The 22,150-nt window shown below is 40.4% G+C and overlaps 1 protein-coding gene across 6 annotated transcripts in view; it reads left to right on the top strand.

Annotated features, from left to right (window-relative positions):
- The window catches only part of BBS9 (Bardet-Biedl syndrome 9), a 445,357-nt gene that overhangs the window by 346,850 nt on the left and 76,357 nt on the right, over positions 1–22,150 (top strand). The window lies entirely within an intron of this gene.

Consider the following 22,150-nt stretch of genomic DNA (forward strand, 5'->3'; position numbering starts at 1 on the left):
ATTTCAAGGGAAAAATCATTTCAAATCCATTCTTAAACCTAGTCATAAGAATATCATACTAAAAATAATGGCACTAAAAGTAACATTCTTTTGTAGTGCTTATTTGGTACCAGGCACTGTTTTAAGTATTTCATAAGAATTATCTCTTTTAATCTTAAACATGGCCCTATGAGATAGCTAAGGTGCTGTTTTCATCCCCATTTTACCTATGGGAAAATTTTGGATTTTAGAGTTAAATACTTCTCTGACTCTAATGGACAGGAGAGCCAGGATTTGGACCCAAGTCTGTCTGCTTCCAAAGCACGTGTTTTTAACCAATGCACTTTGTTTTAGTGGACAGAGTTGTGAACGTAATTTTGAAAGTCAAAAATTTTGTCAGCTGAATCGAATTTTCTACAGTTGGGTGAAAATATTATCTCAAAGGATTATCAGATTAAAAACAAAGAAGCAGCAGCCACTCTCTTTTATGTCCTAAACAAAATACTAGTAAATAAATCAGAAAAAAATTAGAGTACACCTTTATTTAGTAGCAAATGATATGTTATAAGGAGATTGATAAAATAAAATTACTACTAAAACTGACCTTTGAGAAGCTAGAAATGGAGACACTCAACTGCAACAATGGAAAATAAAGAAGGTAATGGTGAGGATTATATTAATAAGAGTGATAACTATCACTTTCAAATCAGATTTAGTAATCAAAAAGGCTCGGTGGCCTCAGTTCCTGGTTCCACCACTCAATGACAAAATCGGTGTGGTCCGATTTCTTAACTGTTTTAAATCTCTGCTTCTGTATATGTAAGATGGAAACAATAATAGGACTTACCCAATATGTTGTACCAGGAATCGGGTGAGATAATCGAATAGAGCGCTGAAGTTAGCAGTCGTTACTGGAAGTGGTCTGACACTTTGCATGTATTATTTACAGCCCTCACTAGAGTCACGCAAGGCAGGTATTACTGCCTTTTTATAGTTACTTGTCCATCTCTCCGACGACACCTGAGTGCAAGAATAATATCTTATTCCTTTTATATCCTCAGGACCTGGCACGGTGCCCGAGCACAGCGCAGTCAGTATTTTTCGGGTGGATGAGTGAAGAAGAGGGTGGCAGCAAGCAAGGGGCGTCCTGGCAGAGCAGCGGCAGGGGAGGGACGTGGCATCGGGAAGCAGAGCAGGGCCCGTCACGTAATTGCGGGGCCAGCGCAAAATGGAAATGCAGACCCCTCGTTCAAAAAGTAGGAAAAAACTGCCAAGGTGCTGTTAAAACACGTGCTAAAAACAAAGCTTTTTTCTTTCTGCAGAGTCTCTCTCTCTTTCCAGTTGTCACGGTGCTTTTTATTTGCTATGTTAGCCATTCAGAGTAAAGAAGAACTAAAAATTTAAGTTCTTAGTGTGAGTTTTACCATTGATCTTTATAATGTGCAATGCCACTTTGAAGTAAAAATATGAGCCCATGTGTGGAATCAGCGGAATTGCACAGCTTGTGTTTCATGGCTGTACACGCATGTGTTTTGTTCTTTCAGAACTGTGGCGACTTGATGTTTTTATTTCTCTATTTGATATTTGCACGTCTTCCAGCACTCTCTACCTTCAGTTTATTGATGAGACAGGGAGGACCGAAACGAAAAGGAACTCAGTGCTGCCCTATCTTCCTCTTTTCTTCTGTGTTATCTTTTCCGGTGTAAGTGGCTGCGCAGCATAGGGCAGTAAATAGGAGCAAGAAAGGATGCGATGGGCTTCCTGAGTCGTCCGTGTTTCCTTGAATTCTGTTGCCTTCTTTCTGCATTCAAAACCAGTTCTGGCTCAGATGCAAAGCCTCTCGGGGCTGTCATGTTCCTGCCTAACCCATCGAGACACAGCACTCCTTGCCTGTGTTTGCTTTGAGTCTCCCTCGACGCCACTCATCCTGGGGATGCGGGAATTCCGAGCTCATGGGGCAGAAGGGAAAAGGGGCACATATGTCACACGTGTCTTCCCTTTTGTTACACGTGCTTCCTTGCTCCATCAGACTTCCCTTACAAAACCCAAGTTCCAAGATAAAATTGTTAAGAATTTCATGGGAGAAAATTATGTTAAGTGAAATAAGCCAGGCACAGAAAGAGAAATTCTGTATGTCCTCACCCGTAAGTGGGAACAAAGAAGGAAGGAAGGACAGAAGGACAGAAGGAAGGAAGGAAGGAAAGAAGGAAGGAAGGAAGGAAAGAAGGAAGGAAGGAAGGAAAGAAGGAAGGAAGGAAGGATGGAAGGAAGGAAGGAAGGAAGGAAGGAAGGAAGGAAGGAAGGAAGGACGGAAGGAAGGAAGGAAGGAAGGAAGGACGGAAGGAAAAATCACAACAGTGCATTGACCTTTCAGAAGGAGAGAACAGAATTGTGGTTACTAGAGGTGGGAAAGGGGGACGGGGGCTGGAGAGAAATTGTTTAATGGACCACACAAAGAATGATCACATTTTGTAATGATGAACATGCTAATTGTCCTGATTTGATCATCACATATTGTACACAAGTATTGATAGTCAACTCTGTACCCCACAAATATGTGTAATTAATTATGTTTCAATTTTAAAAAAAGAATTTCAAGGTGGCAACAACAGAACATTAAACCAGGTGAGGGGCCCTTCTGAGCATGGCGCCCTGTGCATCTGCACGGCTCAAATGCTTATGAAGCGGACCCCGAAGAGCAGTTAGACTCAATGGGAGAACTTTCTGGAAATAAAGGTTCTAAACGTAGGAACTGATTCTCAAGAGAGATTGTGGTGTTTCCTGCTCTGGAGATCTCTACAAGCAGACTCATTTGTCTGGGAGAGCGCACGCACCTTCATCCCTGTGGGCAGGTGCATGGCCTCGCCGTGTCCCGCCTGGCCTCTGCATTCTGTGCTGTCACACCTCCCAAAACACGCAGGGGGAGATTCTGTCAACTCTCTTCTGAATTTGGTGAGATTAGAGGTGTGTATGTTAGTTACGTCTATTGGAGTCATTAACGAGACAAGACATTTGATAAAAGCATAACTTGGAGAAGAATGAATCAGAAAAGACATTTTAATACTGCTTGTTATGCTCTTCATCTTTAATTAGGTTGTGGTGTTCACTCTGGACTTATACTGTTGAGACAGCTTATATGTCTTGAGAGAAAAGGAATCTTTTTCGTTCTTTAAGACACACTCACGCAGTATGTGGCTTTGACATGCTCGCTCACAATCCCCCGCATTATGCCTGTAGACCTCACAAATAAATGTTCTGTGATGGGAATCCCACTGAGACGTGAAAACGAAGTATGCAAACCCCAGATAACTCGGAGGGAGGGCGAGGCGGGGAAGAAAGGGGTCTCTCACCAGAATATGGAAAATACGTCCCATATTGAAGTTATTATGATACCACGAAAATCTGAATGTCATTGAGATGGTTTGGTTGAGGTGGACGGCAGATCACATGTGTGAGGGGGAAGACTTCAGCCATGTGGACAGCATTTTCAGAAGAGACGCTCAGCTCCAGGTCAGATGTCCCCACACGTACTGAGAGGCAGAAGGAAGTGCTCCGAGATGTTGTACTTACCTCTCGAACAGCGCTGTGTCGTGATTTGTTGTGTTGTAGTTTACATGGCATGTGTCGGAAGACAGGCTGAAGGCAGTGGTCCTCTTTGGAATATCTTCTCCCTGGTGGCATCTGGTTCACAAAGCAAAAATATTTAGAATTTGCTTCTGCGAATGAAAAGTAATGTTCTTCACACCATATTATCAGAACTTTGCTTAGAGTGCCATCCCGTTGGAAACAGAATCCGTCATTGTTTGCTTTAGTGATGCTTTTCCATCTTTGTCCTTCTCAGCACTATGTTGGGGCAGATCAATGCCATTACTGCAGACTGTTATGTGTAGTATGTTAAGGTGCTGAAAGTTATATACCAGATGTGTTTTTGTAGGGATACCCGCTTTTCATTTTAAGAAAAACATTAAATGTTCTGCTTGGTGTCTCCGAAAAGAGTCCCTAAGTTCAGCTCCATCAGTGGATTTGATAACCTGTTATTGTCTTCACCACCTTCCTTTGATGAAGAAGTTTAGTCCGAAATAATGTTCTATCGAGTATCTGGTAGAGCATTTTAAAGATGAATTGTTTTCATGTCTTTCAGGACAGGGGCTGAGGATATTTCAGAGTTTTTGAATTCTCGATGTAGAATGTAAACATGTATTTATTGACTCTCTATCACGTGAACTTCTATGGAAAATACTGTATCTACTAAGGCCAGTGACGGCTTGTCCCTGGTCTGAGCCTGCGAGAGTGTAACTGTGATACACACATCTCCCTCCCACAATGCTGCACAGAAGCCAAACGCTGTAAAACTGTGCATACCTCAGGATTGGCCTAGCAGGACAGATATTTGATCCAGTTGTTTATTCATTCAGTGAATATATTTCGAGCACCTACTATGTTTTAGGCAGTGTTCTAGGCACTTAGCATTCCTCAGTAAATAAAACAAACTTAGATCCTGTCCTTTGTGGACTGACTTCAACATGGCGAGGAAACAAATTCTAGGCTTGTGCCACCCGGTATGGCAGCCACTCGCCGCATGAAATTTAAACAAATTAAAGCGAAATAAAATTTAAATTAAAATCTATATTTCAGCTGCTCAATAGCCACATGTGATGAGTGGCTACCATGTTGGTCAGCCCAGATAGAAGACATTTCCAATCAATTGTGGAAAATTCTATGCATAGCATTATTGGTCTTTCATCAGTTTATCAGTTAACAACCTCCCTAAACATATTTTAACAAATTAATGAAAGCGGGGTAGGATACCGACATTAAGTCAAACCATGGTGTTTGCATTAGCAGTTCTCATTTCTGGTATCCTGGGAGTAGCCCGGTTGTGTGTGTGGTCACCGGATGCTCTCCCAGGAGCAAGAAACTTCTCTGGGGAGACATTCTGTGTCTACATGAAGGGGAGGCAAGAAGCTGGCACAAGCGCTGCTCTATCCGCTCACATGGCCTTGGCCTGCAAGCGTCATGAATTCTTTCCTGATGAGCTTGCACGTGGCCTCAGAAGCCTTTGAGTGCAGCATTGCCGGAGGCCACTGTTACTTGGAGCTGGTGTGTGGATGAATCCGCCTTCCCTTCCTTATCCCTACAGATCTGCGTCTCATTATCCTAGTAAACAACTTACAGGACTAAGACTCTTTGTCCAGCAGATCGCAGGACAGCACGGAGGAGCGGTGTCAGTATTTCTGAGTGGGTGGTGTCAGGCTTCTGTTCTAACGTCCAGCTGTGTTCACCTGACTCCAGAGGAGTCACTAATGAGGACAGCCACTGTGCATTCTGGTTTGGGGACCCAATTCCGTAGAATCCTACGGAACATAACACAACATCATCTCTGACTTTTCTTTTCAAGTGTATATCCTTAGTGGATGTTATCTTCTGTTTGAAAAAGAAAGGCTTTATTTTGTTCTTAAAGTTTTCATAGTTGGTTACCTTCCCTAGTATTGAACTTTAAAATCCCCTGGGAAGGTTAGGATGGAGATTGACATCAGTGGGGAAGGAGACTTGGACCTTCAGCCTTATTTTTTGATTGATTATTCCTCTCACAAACTGATATGAAAAGAGGAACTTATTTTTAACATGTTCAACATGGTTCATGTGAGAAAACAGATGTTTATAATAGGAAATCCTATTGTACGGGGGGACTTATCAAGGCTCACTGACAAGGTTTAAAGACTCCTACGTCACAGGTCAGATTTGATGTAAGGGCCATTGTGCCTGCTGTCTGGATTGAGTGATGACTGCGGTTGGCTAATCATTACAGTTATTAATGGCCTCTTGTTCCAAGGCAAACAAAAGGAGGAAATGTGGTGTCGGTATTGAGTCCGCCTCCATGACTCTGAAAGTATCATCCCAGTTATAACTGTCTATGGGAACACAGCGCAGAAAGTAAACATTTTCGTCATTCCCATGATCTTAGCCAGCAAGATAAACATGAAAGAATTAGTTTCTTGCTCATAAAGGCCACATACCCTGTGTTGTTTGCTAGTAAGATGCCATCGGTGTCATTTAATTGTGTGATCTTCTGCTTCACCAGAACTGAATACGACGTACCTCAGAAGCTTTCTGGTGACGTTTTTGCTGTTGTAACAACCGAAAGAGATGAAATACGTCAGAATAGGAGCCAAGTAGAATGCAATGCACAGGTTGTGATGTGTTATTTTAAAACACTTTCCTGAAGTGTATCTAATATGAAATAGTGCTTTAATGGGCACATTTGATATTATTTGTGCATTTAAAAATTAGGAGATTAAATAAATGAATAAAGAATTAGTTGAAGCATCACTCTCACTGTATGCCCCTCAAATCCTTTGTGAAATCAGGTGAGATTTAATATAAATAGCCAAATAAGTAAAAGTCAAACAGCCACAGTGAGGAAAACAATGATTGTCATCACCCTCATGAAGCTTCCCCGTTTGATTCCTGGCTTGAGGTGTTTGCATTAATCCAATTTCCTGAAAGTACCTTTCCCCGACCTGGTCTGAGTCCACTAAGTACAAAGGGATGCTTTTGACATTTCTGTGACATTCCATTCTTTTGGAAACATGTGCATGGAAATTGGGGACTCTGCTTCCTTTGAAACCAGTGCTCCCCTGTGCTGTAACCACGTGCAGCTCTGTCTCTCTCTGCCCCTCCATGTTCAGTCTGTCTCTCTGGCCTGCTCCTGTTCACCAGGAAATGTTTCAGGGAAACCCCCTTGGCTCGGGCCCTTGTTTTCCACCCGGCTTCCTGTGGTGGCGTCCAAAGCAGCCTTTCTGCCCGTGCCTCTGTGCTGCTGTGCCCTGTGCATTGCTGCTGGACTCACGGCCTGCAGGTCTTCCGTTACGCGTTGGCTTGCACACTTTCCATGGCTCCCTCGGCCCTGTGTTCAGTCTGAACCCCGAAGCCAGGCTTTCAGGACTTTCCGTCACCTGGCTCCACCATATCTCATTTCTACAACTCATTTTCTGTGACTCCGCAGCTTGCCCCCTTCATTGTGGGAAAATTGAGCTTCCATGGGTACTCAGATTCCTTCCATCAAACCAGGGCTAATGTGCTTTTCTCTTCCCTTAAAATAGTGTCCCCTGTTTATCTCTCTATCCACCGTCATTAAGAGGCAGATCAATTTTTATTTCCTCCCTGTATATTCTGGTGTCCATCCTCTTGTGAATTTCTCTCGGGGGTATGACATATTTTAGCTCTCATCATAAACTCTAAAATGACCATTTGTGCTTGTCTTATATTCTGGTAAGTATAAAGACAGATTCTTCTACATCTGCACAGAATTAAAGCAATTAAGCATTAGTTGTATATGAAGGTAATTCAAAAAGTTTGTGGAATGATAGAATTGAAGGATAATACAAATCTTCCATGAACTTTTTGAAGTCCCCTCGTATAAGTAATTGTCTGGTGATTGTCTGACATCCATTTATTTTCATAATGTCTCAGATAATTACAGATTCTCTTCCAACAATTGTACAATTTTTTGGAAAAGAAGCATACTCGTCCATTTTGTACCCTCCTTTTTTGCAAGCTACCTCAAATATTTTTGGGATTCTATAAGAGCGAAACCTGGCCTCTTCTGTACAGATGGTTGAAGGTATAGATGGATTGATAGCCAGACCACCACACGTGTATGTTCATTCACATATCCCTGTAATTCATATCAGAAACAAAAATTTTCAGTCTTACCAGTGATGAATTTATGCAAGTGAAAGCAACCGGTGTGCTTCACCTGTGCTGATTTAGCCACATTTGGTAATAAATGGTGCTGACAGTGGTTTAGTGAAACAGACACGCCCCCCTATTTCTGATATGGGCTTTCTGGAGAGTCCTCTAGGAAAATGTGGGTCATAAAACCAATCCTGTTCTTGGCACTAGTAATTGAAGTTAATGCACTAAAAGTAGTAAACTAAAATCCATTTGGTACCATAATGTTTATATTTATAATTATGAAATACTGAAAGCAACTTAAATGCTAATAGTTGGAAAATATAAACTGTGGAATATCAGTTGAATAGAATATTATGTCATACTGGGGTTGAAATCTCTTTCTGAGCCAATATTTATCTAGCTCTGTGTCCTTAGGCAATTGTAGAACTCTCTGGAGCATAGGTTTCCTTCTAGACTGCACCCGAAGGACTGGTTCTGCTTTGAAGAAAGGTGAGAAAGGCCTTTAAGGTTTGATTTCAGCCGACTTTCACTTTATATTCTTACTGAACCAGTAAACACATGGTACAGAGGAGGAACGTGGGATTGAGAAAGCGAGTGAACTTGGCTGTCCAATGCCTTCCTCGTGCAGGCCCAGGGTCTGATGGAAAACACAGTCTGTGCCGAGTGAGGAATCGGCCGGCTCAGGGGTGCCCGGAACCGCAGCCTCACTGCCTCTTCATGCGCTTAGGCCGGGAGCGTTTACACGGGGAATTTCTTTTTACGTTTCAGGTATATCCTTTCCTATGTGTCTTCCTTTTTTTAAAACACAGAATCTAGCCTTCGTGAAGTTTGGCTATGGCCTACTATAAATGATTTACTGAAACACAATAAACATTGAATGAAAAAAAAATATATGTGAAATAAGGTTTTGCTTCTCCAATAAGACATCCAGATGTGTGTGGGTGTCTGTGTGTCATTTATTATGTTATTTACACAAAGTAACTGGAAATCACATTGCTTGTTTGGTTGCAGTGATCTGAGCCACACCCCGGGCTTCTCTTGGCGTCTGCACCGTCATCCCAGACTCAGGGCTTTGCTGTTCAGTCGTCTGTGTCATCTGGAAGACCAAAATAGTAGTAATAATAGTAACAATAGTAATACAGAGGTGCCAAACCATGTTTTTGAAAAGTGCACTACATGTGTGATCCCATTTGGAAACTAACTTTCAAAGGTGTGCGGTTTTCATGGAGATGCCTTTTATGCGCCTCTTAATGTTGTGCGGAAACTACTTGAGATAATGTAAATAAACATAAACATAATATAAATATAAAAAGTTTTAATATGATATAAATGTAAAGCGCCAAATGTGGTTCCTGGTTTGTGACAGGCATCCAAGAATTGGTGATTATTATTATTTTTTATTTTCTTATTTTTTATTGGAACACAGTTGATTGTACGTATCTGTGGGACAAAGCATTGAATATCAATACCTGTGTGCAATGCGTGACGTTCAAATCAGGGTAATTAGTTTATTCAACATTATACAGTGTGATCGATTTTCATGGCCCTTTACAAATTCCTCCTTCCCCCACTTTCCCACCTCTGGTAACCGCTGTTCTGTTCGGTTTTGTTTTCTTCTTTTGAAAGTTCAACTTATTAATGTGATTGTTGTATCTTTCTTTTCATATTTATTTACTTATTTGTTTATCTTTAGCTCCCACTTATAAGTGAGGACATGTAGTATTTCTCCTTCTGTGCCTACCTTATTTCACTTAACATAATTTTCTCTAAAGTTTATCCATGTTGCTGAGAATGGCAGTATTTTATTCTTTTTATAGCAGAGTAGTATCCCATTGTGTAAATATACAATTTATTCTTATTCACTTGTCTGATGATGGACATTTAGGTTGGTTCCAACCCGTAGCTATTGTAAATAGAGCTGCGATGAACATCAGAGTACAGGTGTCCCTTCGACATGATGATTTCCATTCCTTTGGGTATATACCAAGGAGTGGGATTGCTGGATCATGTGGCAGCTCTCTCTGTAGTTGTGTGAGAAACCTCCATACTGTTTTCCATACTGGCTGCACCAATTTACAGTCCCACCAGCAGTGCAGGAGGGTTTCCCTTTCTCTGCAGCCTCGCCAGCATTTGTTATTCTCTGTCTTTTTGATAATAGCCAGTGTAACTGGAGTGAGATGATATCTCAATGTGGTTTTGATCACCATTTCCCTGATGCTGAGTGTTGTTGAAATTTTTTTCATGTACCTGTTGACCATTTGTATATTTTCCTTTGAGAAAAGCCTATTCAGCTCCTTTGCCCATTTTAAATATTGGATTATTTGTTTTTTTACTGTTAACTTGTTTGAGTTCCTTATCTATTCTCGATATTAATCCTTTGTCAGATACATAGTTTGCAAATATTTTCTCCCACTCTCTAAGTTGTCTTTTTGCTCTGTTAATTGTTTCTTTCGCTGTGCAGAAGCATTTTAGTTTGACATAATTCCATTGGTTTATTTTTCCTTTTCTTGCCTGTGCTTTTGGGGTCTTATTCATAAAGTCCTTGCCCAGCCTTACTTCCTGAAATGTTTCCCCTATGTTTTCTTTTAGGAGATTTATAGTTTCAGGACATATATTTAAGTATTTAATCCATTTTGAATTGATCTTGGTATATGGAGAGAGGTACGAGTCTAGTTTCATTCTTCTGTATATGGATGTCCAGTTTTCCCAGGATCATTTATTGAGGAGGCAGTCTTTTCCCCACTGTATGTTCTTAGTGCCTTTTTCAAAGATGAGTTGGCTGTAAGTATATGGGTTGACTTCTGGGTTCTCTGTTCTGTTCCGTTGGTCCATGTGTCTGTTTTTATGCTGGTACCATGCTGTTTTGGTTACAATAGCTTTGTAGTATTATTTGAACTCAGGTAGTGTTATGCCTCTGGCTTTATTTTTTTTTGCTCAGGATTGCTTTGGCTATTCGGAGTCTTTTCTTGTTCCAAATGAATGTTAGGATTGTTTTAAAAGAAGACACAAAAAGATGGAAAGACATTCCATGCTCTTGGATTGGAAGAATTAACATTGTGAAAAAGTCCTTACTACCCAAAGCGATCTACAGGTTCAACACAATCCCCATCAAGATACCAATGACATTCTTCACAGAAATAGAATTGGTAATTATTGTTACTACTGTACTTCAACAAAAAGATGCCATCACCTAAAAGTTATGGTATTGTTGTATAGACCAATTTAAAAAAAACACTGCTAATTATACTATGATGTAGTTATTTTTATCACTTAAAATTTTTTATAATTATCTAAGTAGCTCTTTTAGACTGATTTAGACATAATCTTTCTGTGTTTTTTTTTATTGAAATGTTATTGATTACACATATTTGTGGAGTACAGAGTTGACTATCAATACCTGTGTATAATGTGTGATGATCAAGTCAGAATAATTAGCATATTCATCATTATAAAACATAATCATTTGTTCTTGCTGAGGGTATTCTATCTCCTCTCTTCTAGTCATTTGATAACATGCAGTAAATTAATGTTAATATAGGTGCCTTGCTGGACTGTACATCAGTGGAAACTATTTTTACTAACTAGCTGTTTTGTGTTCATTAACCCATTTCTTGCTATCCCACCTCCACCTCCCCATTTTCTGCCTCTAGTAACCACAGTCTATTCTCTCCTTCTGAAAGTTCAACATATTATTATGATTGTTGTTTGTTTGTTCATTTGTTTATTTTTTAGCTCCCACTTCCGAGTGAGGACGTGGTATTTCTCTTTCTGTGCCTGGCTTATTTTGCCTAACATACTTTTCTCCAGGCTCATCCATACTGCTGCAAATGGCAGAATTTCTTTTATTATTATTATTTTTTTCAATTTAATTTAATTTTATTTATTTTTTATTGGTTATGAATATTCATGGGGTACATAGCTGACTGTCACCACTCGTGCCCAAGATGTGATAGCCAGATCAATACTGGCTACATGCATATTAGCACAAGTTGTGAGTATACCTCATCTCCCCCACCCAATTAATCCTCAATGTCCCTTCCCATCCCCCCTTCCCCCACCCCACTTTGTATCCCTAGGTCTGCTCTCTTGCTCTGCAAGTCCAATGCACCACTGTGATCTTTCTTTCCTTACTTCTTTCTCTCTTAGCTCCTGCTTATGAGTGAGGCCATCCGGTATTTTTCCCTCTGGCTTTGCTTTTTCACTCAATGTAAGTTTCTCCAAGTCATCCATGTTATTGTGAATGGCAGAATTTCAATTTTTTATGGCAGAGTAGTATTCCATTTTGCAAAGTATACATCCGACAAGGGATTAATATCCAGAATATACAAGGAACTCAAGCAATTACACAGTAAAAAACCAAATAACCCAATTAAAAAATGGGCAAAGGGGCTGAATAGACATTTTTCAAAGGAAGACATACAAATGGCCCACAGGTACATGAAAAAATGCGCAACATCAGTAATCATCAGAGAAATGAAAATTAAAACCACATTGAGATGTCATCTCACCCCAGTTAGACTGGCTATAATCAAAATGGCAGAATTTCATTTTTTTTTTAATGGCCGAGTAGTATTCCTGTGTGTGTGTGCGCGCCTGTGTGTGTGTGCGTGGGTGCGTGTGTGTGTATGACATTTGTCAATGGATATTTAGGTTGGTGCCATATCTTGGCTATTGTAAATAGAGCTGCAATAAACACAAGAGTGCAGGTGTCCTTCAACATGATTTCCATTCCTTTGGGTACACACCCAGGAGTGGGATTGCTGCATTGCATGGCAGTTCTACCTGTAGTTGTTTGAGGAACCTCCATACTGTTTTCCAGATGGCTGTACTAATTTACAGTCCCACCGACAGTGTAGGAGTGTTCCCCTTTCTCTGCATCTTCACCAGCCTTTGTTATTCTCTTTTTGATAACAGCCAGTCTAACTGGGGTGAGATGATATCTCAGTGTAGTTTTGATTTACATTTCCCTGATGATGTTAGTGATGTTGAGATTTTTTTCATGTACCTGTTGACCATTTGTATGTCTTCCTTTGAGAAGTGTCAATGCAGCTCCTTTGCCTATTTTTAAAATGGATTATTTGGTTTTTTTACTATTATGTTGTTTTAGTTCCTTGTCTATTCTCAATATTAATCCCTTGTCAGATGCATAGTTTGGAAATATTTTTCCTTTTCTATAGGTTGTCTTTTTACTCTGTTGATTGTTTCCTTTGCTGTGCAGAAGCTTTTTTAGTTTTATGTAATCCTGTTTGTTTATTTTTTCTTTTGTTGCCAGTGCTTTTGAGATCTTATTCATAATGTCTTTGCTCAGTCCTGCATCCTGGAGTGTTTCCCCTGTGTTTTCTTCTAGGAGTTCTATAGTTTCAGGTCTTGTACTTAAGTCTTTAGTCTACTTTGAGTTGATTTTGGTATATAGTGAGAGGTAAGGGTCTAGTTTCATTCTTCTGCACATGGATGTCCAGTTTTCCCAGCACCTTTTATTGAAGAGGCCGTCTGTCCTTTCTCCAGTGAATGTTCCTGGCACCTTTGTTGACGATCAGGTGGCTGTATATACGTGGATTGATTTCTGGGTTCTCTATTCTGTTCCATTGGTCCACGTGATATATATTACTCTTGAGCCTGAATAAGGAGAAAGATATAAGCAACATAAACTGATTAAGGTATTCCTGAAAGTTCTTCACATTCAGTGTTCAGTTTTCCTAAATCACCTTTAAACTCCAGGTTACTGCCATCTGTGTTTTCCACACAGCATTGCCCTGTGTGCCATGAAGAACACTGCTGATGCAGCATTTTAAAGGGTGTGCCACTGTTGCCTTTGTCTTTTTTTTTCTGAGCCTCTGAAATCCACTCTGAAAATTTTCCCTTTTTACTAAGCTGAAAGCTTCCCCCCCCCCACCCAATTGAATCGCGTGTGGCTGGAAGTTAAGCAGCTTCTGTCCAAAGTCAGCAGGCGATTTTAGGGCAACTGATATATGTTGCTCTAACAGTAGTGCTGCATGATGCATTAATTAATCAAACCACATGTATTCCAGGGATTCAGCAGTTTTTCCTGACTTCAGTTGAACTGCTTGGACTAGAACAGTAATCTGTGTGTACATATCTGAGTAACAAAGCACAGCACAGTTTCTTCTGTCTGTGGGTATCTTCTTATCTTACATCCCAGAAAGCACTTAGCTTTTGCTTTGCAAGAAAAATATGGAATTGCTATCATTCTCCAGTCATGAATATTCGCTTCACTAATTCAAGTTTGTACTTCCAACTGCTCTATTTCTGTGCCTTTCTATGCACACAATACGTTTTTGTTCAGTGACAATTTGTAGTGTAATTTTAAAAGATATTTTAAATGGCGAATAATTCAACTGGGGAGTATGAGCCTTGCACACCAGTGAGTGGAGGTGACATAATGTGAACAGCTGAGATAAAGGCTGTGAACACACAGGCAATGACAACCACAGCATGACTGGAGCTTTGAAGCCAGCGGTTGTTCCATGCCACTGAGTACAAGACATCCGCACACCAGAGATGTTAAACGCGGGAGGAGTGGATGTCCTACAATGATGGAACATAATTTTAAGCACAGCATTAAGGAATTATAATTATGGTCTTATTTTGTTAAGAGGGAGTCTGTGAGTGGTGTGAATTCAGGGCGGGAAGTTATAGAAAAAGGGAAGGCCTTGACTTTATCTCGGAGCAGGCATCTTTGACATTTCATCTAAATAGGAAAGATCTTACCAGTCACAGCTTTTGGAAGAGAAAGCCACGGATAAACTGTAAGAAGGAATGAAGGTTGTGTCTCTATTGCTATCTTTTTAAATCTGGAAGGTTGCATCAAATAGTCATGAAATCTAAGTTTAGATCTCACTGGTATGTATCTTGTGAGAACTGCAGGAACGCAGATCTCTCTCCCACCACGGTGAAAAATCATTTACAGATGAAATCACTGATATTGTTAGCGGGAATATGCTTCACTTCTTGCATATAGAATGATGAAACTTTCCAGCTACCTAGGAAATAAAATCTAACTTCTACGGTATAACAGCAGTGACTAGTTGCTTTCTAACCCAAAGGGTCTGAATTCAAGGTTATATACATTTCCTTATAGTTTTTAGCAATCTCAGAACCAAGTCTTATAAGCTTCGTTGATTTGAAGATTTCCCTCTTTATAAAGAAAAAAGGAGAGGAATTAAACACACACTCACAGAGATAAGTCTAACTCCCACAATTCAAAGGAATGTAAGAAAACTAACTTTTATGGAACATTATTATATGCTAGGCATTGACCAGGACTTTGCATACGCTCTCATTTAATCCTCACAATGTCCTTTTGCAATAGGAGGTTGGTGCAGGTGCTGCGTGTGCCCCACCTGTGCCTCTTCACCTCTCACCACTCCCGACAGCTCCCGCCTGCTGAACACCTGCTGCTTTCTGCCAAAGAGCTTTCCCTGCTGGGCAGAGGCTGTAAAGCCACCGTGCTCAGCCGGTGATGGGATGTGGCAGGTGAATGCCCCAGCGCCCTCGTCCCTCAGGCAGGGACAGTGTGAGCACTGTCCTAGGCCATCTCCCAGAGGTGGCCCGCGGGACGGAGCCCCGGTCGCCCACGTGGAGACTGCTCGGCAGCACCCCCTTCCCTGGCCCCTCTCCCATCCCCGTCTCGCCTCCGCTCTCCCAACTGGCGTCTCTTGGATCAGCTCTAAAGTAAACTGCTTGTTCTCATGGTCTTCCCTCAGGGCTATGAGGGTGCTCCAGAAAGTTCATGGAAAAATAGAATGGAAAGATAAGAAGAGTCTTTCCATGAATTTTTTGAAGACTCCTTTTATTAGTTCCAATTTGCAGAGGGGAGAAATATGCCCAAGGTCACACATCTAGAAAATAACAGAGAAAGGATTTGAACCCCAACCAAGGAGCCTCACAAAAAGGAACAATTTGGCCCAATGGCGGAACTTTGGACCAGGTGATCGCATTGAATTTTTACTTTTCCCCAGTTTTGTAAATTTATATTTTGTACTTACGTGTACCTGTGCTGGATTCTCTACCAGAAAATGCTGGCAAGTTTAAACAACCTGTGGCTTGCTTCCCATAACACAAAACAAACTCAAACTATATAACTGATTTTTGCTCAAAACTGATGGGAAGTTACCTTATTGTGTAGACAGGTGTGAAGACTTTTCTGTCTTGAATAACTTTTATTCAACAAATAATCCTTGATGTTATCCTAGGAAGGGGGCTAGGGTGTGGGGGCTATAACAAATTATTCCTGAAGCACTTTACCTGTACCTCTCTCTAAATACATTTTACTTTCTACATTACTATATTTGTGTCTGCATTCTTATATTATAATTTGAGTGTAAGCTACCTGAGGAAAGGATCCATATCTGATTCACCTTCTTTGCTGCTGTGCTACTGTTATCTTAGTGTGATTACTATTTAAAGTGACACTAATATTGAATGACGTGCAGCTCAGTCATTCCTATACGATTCTAGATACTTTTTCACCAGGCTTGAATTCTATCTGAAGAAAATAGAAATAGAAATCTGGTATGTATATCTTCCTGTAGCGTTTCATATCCACTGGTGGCCCCGATTAAGAAAGAAGTAGCCACATATTAAAATAGGAAAGCTTCTGGGTGGTCCTGAAAAACCAAAACTAATTTAAAGGAGGAGAGAAAAACAGAAAGAAAAGGATCCTGTACTGCTTTACACTTAAATCAGTGGTTTCATGTGTTTTTGGACATTTTTTTTTTCCCATTTGGTCTTTCCCTGTTCTTCGAGATTGTTAAGAACATGGCATTGTCAGGGGACAAGTTGATCCTTTAGTTTACGTACATGGTTCTCTTATCCTAGGTGTTCATAAAGTTTTCAGCAGACTCTCAGACATGTGGGTACCTGTGGAGTCTGTGACCACGTGTGTCTTATGATTTGATAACAGGACTGGCTGCTCCAAGTGCTCTCAGTAATGAATCCCTGCAATGAGCATCTGTGATTCAGACTCCGTATTATTATCCTGGTTTTTTACTGATGAAGAAACCAAGATCCAGAGAACTAAAATAATTTTCCCGGAGACATAAACCACAATTCAGTCTGGGTCTTCTGACTTCTAATCCAGTGTACTTTTCATGACCTGTGCTGCATCTTTCATGGAAATAGATAAGCAAGTATAAGTCATAGTGTGATGTGGCGAGTGAGTGAAGGCTCAGTGTTGCATGTCAGGCCTGTAGCTAATGACCCTAATGGGGAAGAGCGGCCGTAAACTCACGGATCACCTTCCTGGGCCTCTGTTGTCCCCTGGATCTTGTTCTGGTAATTTTTAACTAGTTTGTTAGCTTTCCTGTGTCTTCAAGGAAATGATTTACATGGATATTTTTTCTAGTTATTCTCATTGGGGAAATTGGTCCAAATGATCTAATCTACCATCACCAGAAGCAGCTTCCCCCTGGAATCTGCATTATTAATTTGATTTTCTAGTCTTAATTTTTTTGTAAGTTGCTTCTGAACAGTGCACGTGCCAGGGAGCTTTTGCAGGAAGCAAACCTTAATGCTTATTTGAGGTGATTGGCTCCACTGGACATCATTAATGTTTTGTTTTTTTTTAAACTGATTATGACCATCCAGGATCAAGTTTTATAATAATTCAGGTAATATACTTTGTGTTCCTCTAAAGCATTGGGGTCGGGATGGGAGTACAGGTCAAATGCAGATCTCTTGGCAAAACATAAGCTTTAAAAAAAAAAAGGATTGGAATATGTTGGTTTGCAGCAACCTTATGCTTTTTGCTTGTACTGCAGCTACACCCTATGAAGGTGCTTAGTTTTTGTTAACGTGGTTTTACGTTTTAATCCAACAGGAAGCAGTGTGCTTGATTTTTCACCCTGGTCCACTTTGGTTGAAACCTCAATTAGATTTTACAGCTTCTGAGTCATGACAAAGAAATAAAGAACTCCCAAAGTCCAATAGATCACTTCAATTAAAAATAAAAGCGAATGATACTGGTGGATGAGAGTTCGTGATGTACAGATGGAAATTTCTCCATTTTATTAGTGGTGAATTGAAAAAGTTAAAGGTGTTTTTTTAAAAAAACACTTTTTAAAAAACCATTGAGTATGATTTAAAACTCATTAAGATGCTGTATAGATCTTACAACTTGTTTTCTATTTTATTATTTTATTTTATTTTATATTTTAGTTTCAAAGAGCTGTTTTATTTTCCAAAGGTGAATAGCTCAACATTTTGAGCCCTCTTTGCATGACAGAGAGATTTGCTGAATATAATCTAATCTTTGGAAATAATCTGAACATAGATACATCCTGAAAAGTTACAATGACCCTTCGTATGATTATTTTTAGTTTGTCTCAGCTAAGTATAATCTGACACAATGCAATGAAATACAATTCAAGGTAATAGTAACCATACAGCCTTGTGGATCCATCATAAATACCAAAGACTTTTCATTGTAAATCCTTTACATCTCTTCAAGAGGAAATTTATTTCCCTTTAATACAATTTGTTTTTAAGGTAAATGAATGTGATGGAAAGGTTGTTTTGCCTTCAAGTATGTAATGCACGAGAGGTCATTCTGAGAGTCTTCTCAACTGAAATCTGGGCTTTCGCCACACAGCCTCCGTCTGTTCTTTTAGACACGTCTCCCTTTTTTACCTTTCTCTCTCAGAGTTAACTGTGTGCACATGTGGTATTAAATGCTACCATGGCATTTTGTGGTGTTTCCCTATACCACTGCAGTTAAGGATGTGGTATTCTATTATAAACATAAGTTAGCAGGAGTTTATAGTTTGAAAAAAAGTTTAAGGATGTTACTTTGCACTTTGGATTTCAATGGTGTACTTCTATTTTCTGATTTAAAAAAAGAAGTAGAATTGAATATATTTGCTTACCACTCTGTACTACCTTCCACTTAAGATTTCAGAGTGCATTACCACTCATGTAAGGGTGGTTTAGTGAATAGTATTATTCCTGTTTTATGGAGATCTCAGATGTACCCCAGAGTGATTAGGTAAGTTATCTAAGGTCACACGGTGCAGGTGATGAGGTTAAGTCAGAACCCATAAGCCTAGGGGCAGCTGTCTTCAACTCAGCTGTTTTAATTTACAGGTGGCATCGACATACTCTTTCAGTTTGATTTTTTCTTTGGTTACTTTGATTGATACCCTAGGGAATTAAGTTTACAAACTTGGTCCAACTTTTTGCTTATTACTGTTTCTGATAAGCCACTTGCTTGGTCCTGGTGGAGACTAGCACAGTAGGTAGAGCCGAGGAACCAGAAACGCAGCACAGCTGTGTGGTCTCTGGAGCACAGAAAGCATAGCTCAGTTGACTTCAGTCAGGAGCAGCAGACTAGGCAAGGCCAGGGCCTTGAATTTAAAGAGCTGGCTCTCGGAAACAGGCCACACCTGGACATCGCACTGATACACAAAGGCATCTGGGACCAGCATGGAGTGCAGGAGCCTCTGCACTGGCAGGTGACACGTGGAAGCTGAGAACTGGGAAGCCATGGTGGGGGATGTGCACAGCAGGTATTAGGCATTGGAGAAGTCAGGCAGCAGGGCCGTGGCCACCGGATCTAGTTCCTTAGAGGGCATCTGGCAGGAGCAAGGCAGCCCAGGCTGTCAGGGAGTGACACTTCAAGCAGGCTCCCAAGGCAGGGGCTCAGGCAGAAGGCCTAAGACAAAAATGAAGTTACCACAGTGGGGTAGAGCCAAGGTCTTAGGAACAAAGGAAAACCCAATTATCAATGCTAGACTAGAAAAAGTGAACATAAAGAACCCACAGTGAATAAGTTAATTTCTGATACTCACAAGGGCTGTAAAGAAGATAGAGTCCCATAGACATTTAAATGCCCGCCTGCCCACCTTCCTTCCTCTTCGCACCTGCTGTTGTTTTCTAAAAGCCAGACACAGGTCAATTGGGACTTTAGAGTTAAGCTATGGATTTGAGAACTAAAACAAAAAATCAATTTGCACTGGAGAGCACATGCTTAGTTCCCTCCTAGACATTTTTAATGGTATTTTCCCCAATTTAAGATTTTCTTTCACTCTCACAATATGAAACAAATTGTTATTGTGATTTAAATTAGGCTTTAAAGGCTAAAGATTAAGTATTTGCATGTGTGTGTGTGTGTGTGTGTGTGTGTGTGTGTGTGTGGTGTGTTTACACATTAAAACTGAACATTAGACTTAACAATTTAAGGTCAGTGAATAAAAGTGATGGACTCAGACACCAAAGAGGTGGTTAAAAGAGCTTATCTTTAAAGTACTTCTCACAATTCAGCTTCTGGTTTCCACGTAGTTTTGTTTCACATTTCATTAGGGAAGTATGCTACATTTTGATCAGTGAATTATCACATCTCATTTTTATTTAGCAAAATTCTTATTTCAGAGGCTCTTCTTTTTGTCTCATAAACATTTCTTTTTATGATCATATTTGAATTTATGTAGCAATTCAGGCTCTCCAAGTAATAGCTCTGTATTTTAGTGGCAGTCTTTCTCATGTACTGGCATCGTGCCTCATCATGTTAAAGAAATATCCGTGCCAAATGCCTGAACGTGGCATGGTATTTTACTTGATCTGCAAGTTGGCAGTAGGAAAAGAAATTCTGTAGTACTTCTGTATTAACCAAATGCCATATCTACTTAAAATTATCTAATATGCTACTGTAATCTATTTATGAATATAGTAGTTTGTTCAGATGAATAGTGTATAGGAACTGTTTTAATGCCGCAGTAACCACGGAGCATACAAATGCCAAATAATATTCAAAGGGTCTTTCCTGCTTATTCTCCAGAGGTCTTTGTCAATGGCTCCAAAAGCAACTTGAAAATTTGTCCTCACCAAATTTGACAGCTGGTTTACTATTTTGTCTTAATTTACCTCTTCGCTTTATTATAAAAATACAAAGGCTATTTTAGATATTTTGACTTTTTAGTTGTAGACAATTTTGTGTAGTTTAGATTTGGTAGTAATAGAGAGTTGTCTTTGTAGTAAACTTTCTAGTTTATTATTCTGTAGTGGTTTGAGGTAAGAAGCTGTTTTTACAGTCTTTGCAGTCTCTTGAAAGGATTTTCAAGATCATTTTAAAATTCTTTATTTATATCCTTATTTGCCTAGTGGCATCAATAATGGGTCGATGGAAATGGGTCAATAGAATAGAAAGTCCTGATTAACCTATTGTCATAGTCTGTTTTCTGTTGCTTACAACAGAATACCTGAAACTTGGTAATTTAGAAAGAAAAGAGTTTTATTTCTTATGGCTTTGTAGGCTGAGAAGTCCAAGGTCCAGAGAACAGATCTGGGGAGGGTCTCCTTGATGGGAACTCTGGAGAGTCCCCGGTCAAGCAGGGTATCATATGGCAAGAATGGCAAGAGAGCTTCATGTGTTTTCGTTATATAACCACCAGTCCACATCCATGCTAACCCACTAAACCATTAACCCATTAATCCATGAATGGACTAATACACAGAGTCTTCACAATCCAATAACCTCTCAAAGACCCCTCCTTTCAAATACCGTAATCAGATTTCCCGCCCTCTTAACACTTCAACTCTAAGGTCCTGGTCCTAGGCCTCACCATCTCACTGCAGTGGGGAACAGGTTTCCAACACATGAACTTTTGGGGGACATATTTAACCCATAGTACCAATCGTGGCAATCAGAGGGACATTCTTTAGTAGATACATGTGGAGTCTGTACTTTGGTCTAAGGAACCAACTGCATAAGCCTAGAGGGAGGAACGTGCCAGCTGTGGAAAAGGGCTGGCTGGAGTTTAAGCGTCTGTGTGCTCATTGTGAATCAAGAGCGTGGTACAGCTGCCAAGAGAGCAGAGGCAACTGGAGGCCAGGCTGGCAAGTAGAATCCCAGAAAACGGGGGGTCGGGGGGAGCTGGGTCCCACCCTGTGCTCCCAGCCCAAGCCTGGTGCTCGGGGTCAGTTTGGGGTTCTCTACTTAGCTGTATAAATTTTTAAGTGTTTAGAATTGGAGCTCATTCAAAGAAGAGTGGTCAGAACGGAGGGAAAACTTGAAACCATGTTTATATAAGGAAGAGCTGGAGGAACTGGGATGTTTATTCTGGAGGAGAGGGTACAGAATTGCTGTCTTCACAGATATAAAGGGCTGTCATGTATTAGAGAGGTTGGATTTATTCTGCATGGCTCTGGAGGGTGGAATAAGGGCCAATGGGGCAGATTTTGGCTCAGTGCAGGAATAGCTTTCTGCCGGTTACACATGTCCCTGAAAGGAGTGAAGCCTTGAAAAAGTAGTAATTTTGCATCTCGAAGACAGCCATTCCAAGGCAGATGGTTGCTATTGTCTAAAGTGTCCTGGGAAGATCCCTCAAGACTGGACTTAAAGATCGCCAAAGTCCTTTCAACTCTAATGTCCTGGTCCTAGGTCTCACCATCTCTCTGTCCAGCAAACACATTTCTTGACCAACCTCTGTGTACTAAGCACAGTGCAGGGGTGCAAAGCATT

The sequence above is a fragment of the Cynocephalus volans genome, chromosome 11, assembly GCF_027409185.1.
Source record: "Cynocephalus volans isolate mCynVol1 chromosome 11, mCynVol1.pri, whole genome shotgun sequence".
In the NCBI taxonomy this organism is placed as follows: domain Eukaryota; kingdom Metazoa; phylum Chordata; class Mammalia; order Dermoptera; family Cynocephalidae; genus Cynocephalus; species Cynocephalus volans.